The sequence below is a fragment of the Dendrobates tinctorius genome, unplaced genomic scaffold (assembly GCF_039654945.1).
Source record: "Dendrobates tinctorius isolate UK_male_01 unplaced genomic scaffold, ASM3965494v1 ptg000160l, whole genome shotgun sequence".
In the NCBI taxonomy this organism is placed as follows: Eukaryota; Metazoa; Chordata; class Amphibia; order Anura; family Dendrobatidae; genus Dendrobates; species Dendrobates tinctorius.
The window spans coordinates 24,731,129-24,744,365 of NW_027361827.1; positions in this window are offsets into that span (position 1 = coordinate 24,731,129).

The window sequence follows — 13,237 nt, forward strand, 5'->3', positions numbered from 1 at the left end:
CCCACGACGATCTCCCCTACAGAGCTGTCACATCAGGAGATGTGACTGCTCTATAGGTCTCTGATGACACACTGAGCGGAGATAACCCTCCAGCAGTGTGTCATCGGAGATAAGCCTCTCGCTTTACGGCACTATAGCGGTCAGGATCGCTGGTGCATCGCTAAGTGGTCGCTAGTGAGCTGCCACACAACGACATAGCAGCGGTCGGGGGTCATTACTTACCTGTCAGACGAAGCGATCCTGACGTCCTCCCGCCCGCGTCCACGCGTCGCTCGTCAGTGCCACAGGAAGCCCAGCAGGAAGCTGACGACGAGAAATGGTCCAGGACGTTCTCGCATGATCAGCGATAATCAGCGGGGGAGCTGGTCGGAGGCAAGTATCACACATAGCGATATCGCTAGCAATATCGCTGCTACATCACAAAACCAGTGATGTTATAGCGATATTGCTAGCGATATCGCTTAGTGTGACAGGCCCTTAAGTCATCATTCGCTCACCCAAGGAGAATGGACATTAAATTGGGAGACCTTCAGACAAATCTGTACCTTATGGGGATCTTCCAGAAATAGATTTGTTTGCTACCAAAGGGAAACACCAAGTAGAAGCCTTTTTTCCTTAATCTAGGAGAATCCCAAAGTGGGTGTGGATGCCCTTTGCTGAAGTGAGACTTTCACCTAGCCTACACTTTCTACCCGTCCATCTAATTCCGGTTGTATTAAGGAAGATCCAGGAGGAGGGAGCCATACTAGTTGCTCTCTTTTGGGTCAGAATGGCATGATTTACATGGCATGGTGACTCAGTGGTTAGCACTGCAGTTTTGGGGTCCTGGGTTCAAATCCCACCAAGGACATCTGCAAGGAGTTATTTGTTCTCCTCCAGGTTCTCCGGTTTCCTCCCACACTCCACTGACATACTGATAGGGAATTTAGATTGTGAGCACCATTGGGGACATGATGATAATGTATGTAAAGCACGGCGGAATAAGCTAGCGCTATATAAGCAAAACCACAATAATAATGGCTGAGAACTAGGTCCACCTAGGACCCCTAGATAATACCAAACACTCCCAGCCTTCTGTCCCAAGGTACAGAACTCCACCTTTGGGTTCACAACTTACATTTTCCAGCCTGAAACTTGAGAGGATCAATAAGGGGGGGTTCTCACAAAACTTGGTGTCCACTCTCCTTTTAAAGTAGGAAAAAGCTTAAATAAACTTAAAATATGGTATTCTAAAAGTATGAGGTAAATTACCAGAGTACTTCGGCCAAAATCTATTAACACAACAGCAGGTCCCCTTTAAGGAAGAATTGGAGTTTTTTCAGGAGAGTCTAGAGATGGCCCTTTCCACTAGTACACTAAGAAGTTCAGGTTTCTGCTCTAGGGACTATTTGCCAAAACAATCACCGACCACGCTCGGGTTAATAGATTCCAGGTCGCTAAGTGTGCCTCCATGGGATACAGCCATATACAACCTTCCAGGAGAGCAGGGTAATCTTAAAATCTGACCCAGCTTTTCTTCCAAAAGTAATTTCCAATTTTCATAGATTGCAGGAAATGGTCCTCCCTTGCTTCTGTAAGAATCCAAAGTCTCAAGTAGAGGTGGTCCTTTATTCCTTAGATGTCAGGAGATACCTACTTTAATACCTTGATGTAACAGGCCTCTGGCAGAAGTCTTTATCCATGTTAGTACTGCGTTATTCTCCCAATAAGGGTAGGGCAACTACTAAGTCCATCATAGCTAGGTAAGAATGGCAATAACCATAGTTTACTCTGCCTTAGGTCAAAATTCCCCTAACAATATTAATGCTCATTCTACTAGAGCCACAGCTCCCTCCTGACTTGACCTGAAGCAACATTAGATAAAACGTATTACAGCTGCTGCAGAACACCAATCGTAAAAGGACCAAAAATATAGAAATGGGATGGAGGTGTCATTCAATGCGCTGCTACTAAAGACTCGCTGACAGGATGAACTTGAAGTCGTTTTTTTGTACAGATTTTGAAAGTCAACGCGTTTTGAGGTCACACAGGACCTCTTCATCAGGACAAAAACCTAATAGTGACTGTTAGGAATGGTTGTCTTATAAGCGGTCATTTTTTAAAAAAAACAGGCACATGATAATGTCAAAGTTCAAACAGTAACTCTGGATTAACATTGATAAAACACTTAACCCCATACCACCAGCTGACAGAATAGTACGTCAGCTGGCAGTATCCCCCGCTTTGATGAGGGCTCCAGCGGTGAGCCAGCATCAAAGCCGGGCCATGTCAGCTCTCAAACACTGACAGCGGCATTTAAATGGCACCTCCGGCTGTCGGGTTGGAAATTCACGCACCGCTGACCCCAGTCACGTGATCGGGGGTCATCGGTGCGTTGGCATAACAACCAGAGGTCTCCTTGAGACCTCTATGGTTGTTGATGCCGGACTGCAAGAGCACCACCCTGTGGTCAGCGCTCATAGAAATGCTGTCATTCTGCTACATAGAGGTCATCTGAGCATCGACGCTGTAGCAGAGTCGATCAAGCTATGGCAGCTTCTAGCCTCTCATGGCGGCTATTGAAGCATGTCAAAAGATTAAAAAAAAAAAAAAAAAAAAAAAGTTTTTAAAGATATGAAAAAAAAAAACAAACAAACAAGTTTAAATCACCCCCCTTTCGCCCCATTCAAAATTAAAACAAAAATAGGAGAGTTGACGTTAGGACCTGGAAATGCAGTACATAACCGCTGTGTATTATCTCTGGGACAATAATATAGAAGAGATGGGACTGGAATTATCAGTGACACTGGGCTATCAAAGGGATACCAATGATGTTTTCGTACACACCGTGGATTCAATGCTTCTTTTCCCTATTGTATTTTCCTACCGTTGTAATTGTCTTATCTTTCCCCCTTAGATTATATGTCATGACAAGTTAAAATTCCCCTGCGAGGGAATATGATTTACAGTCTAATGTTAATTTGAATTATGAAAAGGTCAATAAAAACCATTTTGAAATAAAAATAAAATCAGACATACGGTATGTGGTATCGCCGTGTTCAGAATCACCCAATCAATAAAAAAAGTTGCATCTGCACAAAAATGGTATAATTAAAACTGGCAAGCTCGGCACGCAAAAAATAAAGCCTCACCCAACCCAAGATCACAAAAAATGGAGACGCTACAGGTCTCAGAAAATGGTGAGTTTTTTCCCTTTTTTTAGCAAAATTTGGAAATTTTTTTCCACCACTTAAAAAAAAAAAAAAAAACTCTTAATGACCTGGAGAATCATAATGGCAGGTCAGTTTTATCATTTAGTGAACCTAGCAAAAAAAGCCAAAAAAAAAAATAAGTGTGATTGCACTTTTTTTTTTCAATTTTACTGCACTTGGAATTTTTTTCCCTTTTTCTGTTACACGACATGGTAAAACAATGGTGTCGTTCAAAAGTACAACTCGTCCCGCAAAAAATAAGCCCTCACATGGCCATATTGATGGAAAAATTAAAAAATTTATGGCTCTGGGAAGGAGAGGATCAAAAATCAAACGCAAAACCGAAAAAAGCTCTGTCATTAAGGGGTTAATCAATTGTAACACTTAAAAATCTAAGTTTTATGTATATTGTATTAAAAAATAAAGATAATAAAATTTTAAAGTGAATTAAAATGAAAACTAGAGACCATGAAGACTTAACAACGATCCTATATGTTTTGGCTAAGGGACAAGCAATTTTGGGTTATAAGATCCAAGGAATAAGGCTGTGCGCCACTGCAAAGGTACCTGCTTAAGATACTAATGACAAAAAAAAGAGGAGGATTTGATGTTTACACGGACTAAAAACAGACTGCAGAAAGTAAAAAAATATATAAAAAAATATTTATAAAAGTATATATGCACACACCTATATATACAGTGTGTGTGTGTGTCTACCTACCTAAGGCCGGGATCACACATACGAGAAACTTGGATGAGTCTCACATCTTAATACACGGCACTGCCGCCGGCATTCGGATCGGCGCGCACGGCCGCATAGAAATACAGTCATGGCCAAAAGTTTTGAGAATGACACAAATATTAATTTTTACAAAGTCTACTGCTTCATTTTTTCTAATGGCAATTTGCATATACTCCAGAATGTTATAAAGAGTGATCAGCTTAACAGCAATTACTTGCAAAGTCAATATTTGCCTAGAAAATTAACTTTATCCCCCAAAACACATTTCAACATCATTGCAGCCCTGCCTTAAAAGGACCAGCTAACATCGTTTTAGTGATTGCTCCATTAACACAGGTGTGGGTGTTGATGAGGACAGGGCTGGAGATCAATCTGTCATGATTAAGTAAGAATGACACCACTGGACACTTTAAAAGGAGGCTGGTGCTTGGCATCATTGTTTCTCTTCTGTTAACCATGGTTATCTCTAAAGAAACACGTGCAGTCATCATTGCACTGCACAAAAATGGCCTAACAGGGAAGAGTATCGCAGCTAGAAAGATTGCACCTCAGTCAACAATCTATCGCATCATCAAGAACTTCAAGGAGAGAAGTTCCCTTGTTGCCAAAAAGGCTCCAGGGCGCCCAAGAAAGACCAGCAAGTGCCAGGACCGTCTCTTAAAAGTGTTTCAGCTGCGGGATCGGGCTACCAGCAGTGCAGAGCTTGCTCAGGAATGTCAGCAGGCAGGTGTGAGTGCATCTGCACGCACTGTGAGGCGGAGACTCTTGGAGCAAGGCCTGGTCTCAAGGAGGGCAGCAAAGAAGCCACTTCTCTCCAGAAAAAACATCATGGACAGACTGATATTCTGCAAGAGGTACAGGGAGTGGACTGCTGAGGACTGGGGTAAAGTCATTTTCTCTGATGAATCCCCTTTTCGATTGTTTGGGACATCTGGAAAACGGCTTATTCGGAGAAGACCAGGTGAGCGCTACCACCAGTCTTGTCTCATGCCAACTGTCAAGCATCCTGAAACCATTCATGTGTGGGGTTGCTTCTCAGCCAAGGGAATGGGCTCTCTCTCAGTCTTGCCTAAAAACACAGCCATGAATAAAGAATGGTACCAGAATGTCCTCCAAGAGCAACTTCTCCCAACCGTCCAAGAGCAGTTTGGCGATCAACAATGCCTTTTTCAACATGATGGAGCACCTTGCCATAAAGCAAAGGTGATAACTAAATGGCTCAGGGAACAAAACATAGAGATTTTGGGACCATGGCCTGGAAACTCCCCAGATCTTAAGCCCATTGAGAACTTGTGGTCAATCATCAAGAGACGGGTGGACAAACAAAAACCTTCAAATTCAGACAAAATAAATGCATTGATTTTGCAAGAATGGACTGCTATCAGTCAGGATTTGATCCAGAAGTTGATTGAGAGCATGCCAGGGAGAATTGCTGAGGTCCTGAAGAAGAAGGGTCAACACTGCAAATATTGTCTTGCTGCATTAACTCATTCTAACTGTCAATATAACCTTTTGTTACTCATAATATGATTGCAATTATATTTCTGTATGTGATAAAAACATCTGACAAACACATAAAAACCAGAGGCCAGAAGATCATGTGAAAATATAATATTTGTGTCATTCACAAAACTTTTGGCCATGGTTGTACACACAGCCGCACGCTCCGCTCCTGAGTGCCTGCGGCAGTGCCGGGTATTTTAACATTCGAGACTCACCCAAGTTTCTCACATGTGTGATACTGACCTAATAGCGCAATACAGAAGATGGGATGGCCCAGGGAAAATGAAGTAAAAATGACTGGAATTGTAAAACAGAAATGGAACACGTACCATGATATTGCTAAGAAAACTCCTGCCATAAAGCCTTTGAAACGCTGAAGCTTAGGAGTTCAGTGAAGTCCAATTCTAGAGGGAGTGAGAATAATAGGGAAAATTCTTAATTGTTTATATTCTTTGTTGTGTGTGATATATACAGGTGCTTCTCACTAAATTAGAATATCAGGAAAAAGTTAATTTATTTCAGTTCTTTAATACAAAAAGTGAAACTCATACAGAGTCATTATAGAGTGATTTATTTCAAGTGTTTCTGTTCATGTTGATTATGGCTTACAGCCAAAGAAAATCTAAAAGTCATTCAGTAAATTACAATAATTAACAAAAAAAAAAAACACCTGCAAAGGCTTCCTAAGTGTTTAAAAAGGTCCCTTAGTCTGTTTCAGTAGGCTCCATAATCATGGGGAAGACTGCTGACTTGACAGATGTCCAGAAGGCAGTCATTGACACACTCCACAAGGATAAGCCACAAAAGTTCATTGCTAAAGAAACTCGCTGTTCACAGAGTGCTGTATTCAAGCATATTAATGGAAAGTTGAGTGGAAGGAAAAAGTATGGTAGAAAAAGGTGCACAAGCAACCAGGATAACCGCAGTCTTGAAAGGATTGTGAAGAAAATTTGGGGGAGATTCACAAGGAGTGGACTGCTGCTGGAGTCATTGTTTCAAGAGCCACCACACACAGATATACCCAGGACCTGGGCTAGAAGTGTCAGGTTTCTTCTCTCAAGCCACACATGATCAATAGACAACACCAGAAGTGTCTTACTTGGGCCAAGAAGAAAAAGAACTGAACTGTTGCTCAGAGGTCCAAGGTGTTTTCAGATGAAAGTAAATGTTGCATTTCATTTGGAAATCAAGGTCCTAGAGTCTGGAGGAATAGTGGAGAGACACACAACAAACTGCTTGAGATCTAATGTGAAGTTTCCATAACACAGGTCTGCGACTAAAAAGCTGTTTGATGAAAATGAAAATACTTGATGAAATGCAGCTGAACTGTTAGACATTGCTATATACAAAGTGAACTAGGGTGTACATAGTACGCGAAATGCGCGTCGGGGTCCTTCACACCTGCAGGTCGTATGCTCTATCTTCACTTTGCCTGTTTGGGCTGATACCTTTTCATGCTAATCTGCAGCGTACTATGTACACCCTAGTTCACTTTGTATATAGCAATGTCTAACAGTGCAGCTGCATTTCATCAAGTATTTTCATGTCACTTTTTACAGGCGCAATCTTTGCTCCATTATGGAGCTACTCGTGTATCTTACTTTATATTTCATAGGGACTTGTCTTGCTGATCTAGAAATTGGTCATTTATTTTCCTAGGGATGTACTAATTCCCAGACATTAATGCACAGAAGCAATTATCAGCATTTTAATGTTGCTCTAGTCTAACATGCAGCGTACTATGTACACCCTAGCTCACTCTGCATATAGCAATGTCTAACAGTTCAGCTGCTTTTCATTTAGTATTTTCATGTCACTTGTTACAGGAGCAATCTTTGCTCCAGCACGGAGCGACTCTTGTATCTTACCTTATAATCTATAGGGACTTGTCTTGCTGATCTGGAAACTGGCCATTTATTTGCCCTAGGGAGGTATTTATTCCCAGGCATTAATACACTGCAGCAATTTCCAGCATTTCAATGTTGCTCTAGTCTGTGTGAACTATATTTGCCCTATCCACCCATTTTAGGTGGAAATCTGTATGACTATACTATTTGGGCCTTATGCTGGCGTGATTTGGCACTATTTACTACCATTTTATGAATCATGATGATATGCTTTTTTTTTTTTACAGGTGGCATGTACGGTGTCAGCAATGAATATATCATTTTTATAGTGCATATATAACATGTGGTGTTAAATTGGATATTCATCTCCTTTTATCTGTCTGTGTTTTGTGTCTTTTGTATTGACTCTAATAAAATGATAGTAACTTATGGCTATATGCTTCGGTAGTCTCTTTGGATGATAGATGTTTTGAAAGAGCCATTTTTCTAGGCCCAAATTTTTTTTTAATTCTTTATCAAGACCAAAGTCAGCACAGTCGTCTACCAGGAAAATTTAGAGCACTTCATGCTTCCCTCTGCCAACAAGCTTTTTCGAGACGGAAATTCCATTCTCCAGCAGGACTTGGCACCTGTCCACACTGCCAAAAGTACCAATAAAAAGCTGGTTTAAAAACAACAGTATCACTGTGCTTGATTGGCCAGCAAACTCGACTGGACCTTAACCCCATAAAGAATCTATGGGATATTGTCAAGAGGAAGATGAGAGATACCAGACCCAGCAATGCAGATGAGCTGAAGACTGCTATCAAAGCAACCTGGGCTTCCATAACTCCTCAGCAGTGCCACAGGCTGATCGCCTCCATGCAACGCCACATTGATGTAGTAATTAATGCAAATAGCAGCCTCGACCAAGTATTGAGTGCACTTACTGTACATACATTGCAGTAGGCCAACATTTCAGATTTTAAGATAATTTTTCAAGCTGGTGTTATAAAGTATTCTAATTTACTGAGATAATGACTTTTGGGTTTTCATTGGCTGTAAGCCATAATCATCAACATTAACAGAAATAAACACGTGAAATAGATCACTCTGTAATGACTCCATATAATTTAGGAATCTCACTTTTTGTATTTAAGGACTGAAATAAACTATGTTAACATTTTGATGATATTCTAATTTTATGAGAAGCACATATATACATTTTTTTTTTATTATAATTTTTACTTTCTCCAGATTCAGTTTTACTACATGTACACATCAAATCCTCCGCTTTTTTCATGAGTACCAGAATCAGGTACCTTTGCAGTGGCTCACAGCCTTATTCCTTGGATCTTATAACCCGAGATTGCATGTCTTCATCAATTTGGTTCCCAATGGGTATCAAATGCCCTTAGGCATACAGTACATACCCAATTTTAGCCAAAACATAGGACCAATCATTGTTTCTTTTAATTCCATTTTAAATTTTTATCATCTTTATTAGTGATGAGAGTATACTCGTTGCTCGGGTTTTCTCGAGCATGCTCAGGTGTCCTCCGAGTATTTTGGCGTGCTCGGAGATTTAGTTTTTCTTAGTCTCATCTGCATGATTTGCGACTGCTAGACCGCTTGAATACGTGTGGAATGCCTGTTTGTTAGGGAATTCCCACATGTATTCAGCCTGTCTACAAGTCGCAAATCATGCAGATGAGACAACGAAAACTAAATCTCCGAGCACGCCAAAATGCTGAGGAAAATCCGAGCAACGCGTATACTCAATTATCACTAATCTTTATTTTTAATAAAAATCTGTACGTTTTATATATATATTGTAAATGTTACAGTTGAGTAAATATTTTATCAGTGCTAGGCCAGAGTTATGGTTTGAACTTTGACATCGTCGTGTGCCTTTTTTTTTTTTTTTTTTTTAATTGACTGCTTATAAAGACAACCATTCCTTGACAGCCACTTTTAGGTTCTTGTCCTGATGAAGAGGTCAGTATGACCTTGAAACGCGTTGACTTTCAAAACCTGTACAATAAACTTTCAAGTTTATCCTGTCATCAAGCCTTTATCAGCAGCGCATTGAATGACACCTCCCTTTTCAATATGGCTCTCTTGGGCAGAAAGAGTTTAGGCTGCTGTGGGGCAGATCTGTAACCCCACCATCTGGTCGTGTCCTTCCACCTTCCTTAAGCCCCCGTTACACACTGCGATATCGCTAGCAATATCGCTGTAAAGTCACCGATTTTGTGACGTTGCAGCGATATTGCTAGCGATATCGCTGCATGTGATACTTACCTCCGACTGGCTCCCCCGCTGCTTATCGCTGATTGCGCGAGAAGCTCCTGGACCATTCCTCGTCGGTCACTTCCTGCGGCGCTTCCTGTGGCGCCGACGAGCGACGCGTGGAGCCGGGCGGGAGGACGCAGGATCGGCGCGTCTGACAGGTAAGTAGCAATCCCCGTCCCCAGCGATGTCTCTGGTGAGATCTGCCTGTGTGGCAGCTCACTAGTGACCACCTAGCGATTCACCAGCGATCCTGACCGCGTCATATCGCTGGTCGGGATCGCTGGTGCATCGCTAGGTGTAACGGTACCCTTAGACATTACAGGTTGATCTGGGATACGCTGACCTTTTTGGAAGATAAGTTCCTTGGGCAGTGGTCCCTTCCTACAGATTTCTGGGTGTATGGAAAAGATGATAAAAACCACTCATTATGAATTATACTATTTTGGCAAAGCTGGCCATAACCGTTCTACAAAAAAAAGGAATGAGTCACAAAATCTTTGCAACTTTTCAAGGAAGTCTTCTGCTGTAAAAATATTCAAATTTCAGGACCTATGATTCTAAACGTAAAAAAAAACAAAAGCTTTATATGAAGAAAAAAATTGGCACAATAAGATATTTTCTGATGGGGGGCGGGGGAATTAAAATATGCACCCCTGATCACCCCCATTCTCCTAGATGAGAGAAAATACAGTGGTATGACTACCATAAAGGTCACAGTCTGTACACAATTGGCACTCCTTTTTAGAACGTCTTTTAAAGAAATGGAGGGCCTGACATCCAGGACTATTTGTATGAGTGAAGTGTCCATAGAGCCTAATCCTAAAGGTTTCACCATGTAGCAATGTAATATTGAAAAATTACATGCAATAAGTTAACAGTATCAGAAGAAACTAAAACTACATACACAAAAAAAATTACAGGTGTAGTGGCAATCTATAGATCCCATAGAACCCTACGATCCTGTTGGTCATGTAATTGTGAAGTCAGGCATCAAATGACAGGTTATAATGTTTTAACAGAGCAAAAAATTGTGACAGTTTTAGATGTTGAAATCCCCCCTTCTTATAATCGCTATATCTTGTGAGCAAATATTACTGTACATATCTAAACTATGACACTGTGGGAACAAACAGCTTATTTATTAATCTAACTGTGCCAGTATTCAAGTATAATGTGCACCAAACACTGTCTTTCAGGATTTTTGTACTATATTTATGATGCGTTTTAGACAGCTTTTCCGACTTGTCCTATTAGGGGGTATGACCTTGCTGAAAACGGTGTGCCTTACAAGCAAAGAGTGTAGCTTAACCCCTTAACCCCCAAGGGTGGTTTGCACATTCATGTGCAGGCCAATTTAAACAATTATGACCACTGTCCCTTTATGAGGTAATAACTCTGGAACACTTCCATGGATCCTGGTGATTCTGACATTGTTTTCTCGTGACATATTGTACTTCATGTTAGTGGTAAAATTTCATTCATATAACTTGCGTTTATTTGTGAAAAAAACGGAAATTTGGGGGAAATTTCGCAATTTTCCAACTTTGAATTTTTATGCCCTTAAATCAGAGATACAGCACACAAAAAACTTAATAAGTAACATTTCCCACATATTTACTTTACATCAGCACAATTTTGGAAGCAAAATTTATTTTTCTTAGGAAGTTATAAGGGTTAAAAGTTGACCAGCGATTTCTCATTTTTGCAACACCATTTTATTTTTACGGACCACATCACATTTGAAGCCACTTTGAGGGGTCTATATAATAGAAAATACCCAAAAGTGACACCATTCTAAAAACTGCACCCCTTAAGGTGCTCAAAACCACATTCAAGTTTATTAACCCTTCAGGTGCTTCACAGGAATTTGAATATTTAAAAAAAAATAAAATAAAAAAAAATGAACATTTAACTTTTTTTCGCAAAAAAAATACTTCAGGTTCAATTTTTTTTTTTCCCAAGGGTAACAGGAGAAGTTGGACTGCAAACGTTATTGCGCAGTTTGTCCTGAGTACGCTGATACCTGATATGTTGGGGGGAACCACTGGTTCGGCGCATGGCAGAGCTCAGAAGGGAAGGAGCGCCGTTTGACTTTTTCAATGCAAAAGTGGCTAGAATTCAGATCGGACGCCATGTCACGTTTGGAGAGCCCCGATGTACCTAACCTGTGGAAACCCCCCACAAGTGACCCCATTTTGGAAACTAGACCCCCCCAAGGAACTTATCTAGATATGTGGTGAGAACTTTGAACCAACAAGGGCTTCACAGAAGTTTATAACGTACAGCCGTACAATTAAAAAGTCATATTTTTCCACAAAAATGATCTTTTCACCCCCAATTTTTATTTTCCCAAGGGTAACAGGACCCTAAAAGTTATTGTGCAATTTGTCCTGAGTACGCTGATACCCCATATGTGGGTGTAAACAACTATTTGGGCGCATGGCAGAGCTCAGAAGGGAAGCAGCGCCATTTGACTTTTTTGGCTGGAATTGAGATCGGACACCATGGCGCGATTGGAAAACCCCTGATGTATCTAAACAGTGGAAACCCCCCACAAATGACACCATTTTGGAAACTAGACCCCCCACGGAACTTACCTAGATGTGTGGTGAGCACTTTGAACCCCCAAGTGCTTCACAGAAGTTTATAACGCCCGGGCGTGAAAATAACTGGATTTTTTGGGTTGCTTACCGTAAAATCTGTTTCTCGGAGCCTTCATTGGGGGACACAGAGACCATGGGTGTATGCTGCTGCCACTAGGAGGCTGACACTATGCACAAAAAAAGGTTAGCTCCTCCTCCGCAGTCTACACCCCACCGACCGGCAGGAAGTTCCTCAGTTAGTGAGAAAGCAGTAGGAGAAGTAACAGAATAGATTGAAAGCAGAACAAACAACTCAACTGTAACAAACCGACAAACATAAGAACAGGAGTTGTAGAACATGGGAGGGTGCTGTGTCCCCCAATGAAGGCTCCGAGAAACAGATTTTACGGTAAGCAACCCAAAAAAATCCTGTTTTCTCGTTCGCCTTATTGGGGGACACAGAGACCATGGGACGTCCCAAAGCAGTCCCTGGGGTGGGAAACAAACTTCCATCAGGCCAGTGGACTCGCCACCGCAGCCTGCAGAATCCTTCTACATAGGCTGGCGTCCGCCGAAGCGTAGGTGTGGACCCTGTAGAATTTCACAAAGGTGTGAACCGATGACCACGTTGCAGCATTGCAAAGCTGCAGCGCGGAAGCTCTGTGGCGCACCGCCCAGGAGGAACCCACCGCCCGGGTAGAGTGCGCTCTGATCCCTGGAGGGGCCACTCGATGCTTGACCCGGTATGCCTCCAAAATTGCCGATCTGATCCAGCGCGCAATAGTGGCCTTTGAGGCTGGGTGATGAACAGAGAGTCTGACTTCCGCAAGGAAGTCGTCCGGGCTAGATAGACTCTCAATGCCCTGACTAGGTCCAGCTTGTCCAAAGACCGCTCCCGAGGGTGAGCTGGGCTCGGGCAGAAGGATGGCAGAACAATGTCCTCATTGAGGTGAAACGAAGATACCACCCTCGGAAGAAAAGAGGGCGGAGGCCGCAGAACTACCTTGTCCTGATGAAGGACCAAAAAAGGAGAGCGGCAAGAAAGTACCGCTAATTCCGACACGCGCCGGATGGAGGTAATGGCCACCAGAAAGGCCA